Source organism: Doryrhamphus excisus, linkage group LG20, assembly GCF_037039965.1.
Source record: "Doryrhamphus excisus strain RoL-2023G ecotype Guam linkage group LG20, RoL_Dexc_Guam_v1.1, whole genome shotgun sequence".
In the NCBI taxonomy this organism is placed as follows: Eukaryota; Metazoa; Chordata; class Actinopteri; order Syngnathiformes; family Syngnathidae; genus Doryrhamphus; species Doryrhamphus excisus.
In genome coordinates this window covers 13,505,022-13,508,814 of record NC_136376.1, presented here as the reverse complement: position 1 = coordinate 13,508,814, position 3,793 = coordinate 13,505,022, and the positions used below count along the sequence as shown (strand labels likewise).

The 3,793-nt window shown below is 47.4% G+C and overlaps 1 pseudogene; it reads left to right on the top strand.

The window, feature by feature from the left end:
• Positions 1 to 1,460: 1,460 nt before the first annotated feature.
• LOC131111081 (uncharacterized) lies at positions 1,461 to 3,270 on the top strand (annotated as a pseudogene).
• The last annotated feature ends 523 nt before the right edge of the window (positions 3,271 to 3,793 follow it).

Here is a 3,793-nt window from a genome sequence, read left to right as displayed (position 1 = left end):
AGTCCAGGGTGTACCCCGCCTCTCGCCCGAAGACAGCTGGGATAGGCTCCAGCACCCCCCGCGACCCTCGTGAGGAAAAAGCGGTAGAAAATGAATGAATGAATGAATGAATGAATGAAATGGAGGGGTATAGTGACAAAAAAAGGCCTACATACCCACACCAAAAGTATTAAAAGCAACATTTTGATGGATGAGGAAGCCTAAGAAGGTAACCAAGACATGAGAAGCAAATTTGATGGTAACTTATTGTTTTTAGTGTATTTTATAGCTGATTTAATACATGGGTCAAAACTGACCCATTAACATAAGAGATGATACCAGAAAGCTAACACAAGAGGAAGGTTAAATACCAGATTGAGTTTAAGGTCTCCTTCCTGACCTATTAGTCAGAAAGCTTTTACATAGCTTGTCTATTTTAATGCTTATTCAATGTCTTTGGTTGACTGTGTTGTTAGTTTTGGTCATTGGCTTTGGTCATTTCCTCCTCCACTGCTCTACTTATTTTTTAGATGTTCTTATTCTGTTATTGTGAAACTTGCTGTTAGCTTTTATTCTTTTATTGTAACTGTTGCACTTTGAGATCATTTATATGATGTAAAGTGCATTATAAATTAAATGTATTGTGATTTATTATTATTAATGTAAAAAACAAAGTATTGCACAGATGTACATAGCGGTGTAGTCTATTGGGAGCAGTGCTGGTTGTACAGATTGACGGCTGCAGGAAGAAAGGACCTGCGATAGCGCTCCTTCACACACTTGGGGTGAAGGAGTCTATCGCTGAAGGAGCTCTCCTGTACTGTCAAAGTGTCCTGCAGGGGGTGGGAGTCACCCTCCTCTCTCCCACCACCTCCACTGAGTCAAGGGGGCAACCCAGGGCTTCTTGGTGATATTATCCAGTCTCTTCCTGTCCGCAGCCGAAATGCTGCTGCCCCAGCAGACTACTCCTTGGAAAATGGCTGACGCCACGACAGAGTCGTAGAACGTCTTGAGGAGTCTGACTGACTGAGTCTGACTGTAAAGTGCGTTTGTGTGATGAGTCCAGTCCAGTCTATTGTTGAGGTGAGCACCCACGTACTTGTAAGACGTCACCATCTCAATGTCCGATTCCTGAATGTTCACTGGTGTTGGAGGAGAGTGGATGCACCTGTAAAAATCCACCACCAGTTCTCTGGTTTTCCCCGCGTTGATCTCGAGGCAGTTTCGCTGGCACCAACCCACAAAGTCCTGTGCCAGTCCTCTGTACTTCCTGTCGTCCACATCTGTGATGAGGCCGACGATTGCAGAGTCGTCGGAGAACTTCTGCAGGTGTTGAGGGTGAAAAGGAACGGAGCCAGGACCGTTCCCTGCGGGGCCCCCATACTGCAGACAGCGTGTCGGACACACAGTCCCGTGTACTCATATACTGTGGACGGTTGCTGAGGTAGTCCAGTATCCACGATGTGAGGTTCAGGTCCAGAATGTTGTCTCGTCCGTATGGTTGGGTGTCATTTACATGATATTGATACTTTTGTTACGGTGCTTAAACCGGTACTTAAAACATGCACATTTTGTGAAAAAACATGCAAGTTTAACAGAATAGTAATGTAAATAAGTCAATATTATAAATACAAACTAAGTAATAAATTAAGCAATATGAAATAATAATTATAATGATTACCACTGCACATGCAGCAATACAGAACACAGAAAATAAATGTGCAAGATTTTACAGTAGGTTACAGTAGATTTTACTAAGGTACTGTACTGTACCTTGAAGGACACCGGAGCACTCCAAGCGACATCAGAGGAGTTGGGAACCTGGCTGACAGCAGTGGATAAGTCAGGATTACCAGGCAAGTTTAAAGCCTGGATCTACCAACACGGCATCCTGCCACGCCTACTCTGGCCGCTGCTGGTCTACAATGTGCCACTGACCACCGTCGAGGGCTTCGAGAGGAAGGTCAGCTGTTTCCTGCGGAGGTGGTTGGGCTTACCGCGAAGCCTCAGCAGCATCGCCTTGTACGGGAGGCACAACAAGCTGAAACTGCCCTTCAGTAGTCTGATGGAGGAGTTTATGGTCAACCGAGCAAGAGAGGTGCTGCTGTATAGGGACTCTAGTGACATCATAGTCTCCTCGGCTGGCATAGAAGTACGAACTGACAGGAAGTGGAAAGCTCATGAGGCGGTAGACCAGGCTGAGTCCCGCTTACGACACAGTGAGCTGGTGGGAACAGTGGCTTCCGGACGGGCAGGCCTTGGGAGCAACCAAAGACCTCACTTCAACAAGGCCCAGGGAAAGGAAAGGCGTCAGCTGATCAAGGAGGAAGTCCGAGCAGGGGTACAGGAAGCCCGCTGTACTAGGACAGTAGGGATGCGGCAGCAGGGAGCATGGACCCGATGGGAGGAGGCAGCTGACCGGAAGATATCGTGGACAGAGCTATGGTGATCTGAGCCACACCGGATTGAGTTCCTCATCCGGTCGGTGTACGATGTGCTCCCAAGTCCGTCCAACCTCTTTCGCTGGGGCTTGGCAGAGAATCCACTGTGCCCTCTCTGCCGGAGTGCTGGATCACTGGAACACATCCTCAGCTGCTGCCCAAGGGCACTGGGGGACGGGCGCTACCGCTGGCGCCATGACCAAGTGCTGCGGGTCATTGCAGATGCCATCAGCACAGGAATCTACACCAGTAAACACCATCAACCAACAAGGCAGTCCATCGTCTTTGTTAGGGCTGGGGAGAAGCCAAAGCAGTGCCGGAGTCAAGCAGGGGGGCTGGTGGCGACAGGTTGAGACTGGCAGCTGAAAGTCCACCTAGAGAGACAGCTCAAATTCCCAGAGAACATCGCAGTGACCACTCTCAGGCCAGACATGGTCCTGGTGTCAGAAACAACTCGGCAAGTGGTCCTGCTGGAGTTGACTGGATGGAGGAGGCCTTTGAGAGGAAGAGGGCCAAGTATGAGGAGCTGGCAGACAAATGCCGAAGCAGAGGATGGAGGACCCGATGCAACCCCATCGAGGTCGGGTGCAGAGGATTTGTAGGCCAGTCTCTCATTAGAGCACTCAAGATGCTGGGAGTGAAGGGTCAGCACAACAAAAGAGCCATCAAGAACATCACTGACGCAGCAGAAAAGGCATCCAAATGGCTGTGGATCAAGCGAGGAGATCCGTGGAGAACAACAAAAGCTACTTAGACACAAGCTGGGACTGATCAACCCGACTGGGTCACCTGGGCGAGGGTGTCTGTTGTGAGGCCCGAAACACCCAGTGAACCCAGGATACCACACTGATGATGTGTCTAAGTTGCACCAAAAAGTGTATGTCAGAACTAACAGCTACATAGTTTTTCAGTCTGGTTTCAGTGCGTATTCGTAATCATCGGGGCGATGACATTTCTCAAGCAACATTTTATGAGCGAGTACACCACTATCTGTATCTGTATCTGTATCTGTATCTGTATCTGTATCTGTATCTGTATCTGTATCTGTATCTGTATCTGTATCTGCATTGGTTATAACGGGCATCCGGCTCCTTCCTATTCATTACCTGCTAAGGGTGAAAAGTGAACAGTGACATTATAGAACGACAGTCAGCAAAAATGAAATAACTGATTTCTACAAGAAATGGCAATTGTTTTTTTTTTAACTTTTCACTGTTAGTCCGCTTGCATCGGGGACAAGTGGAGTAGTGAGTCACCAGATTAAGTTGTGGGTAATTTTACTTTATTTTAGTTTTATTATACAGTGGATAACCTCTCTTTGTACTTTTATAATAGGAATAAGTGTTAATGTTCATTAGGACTTTTACTTTTTT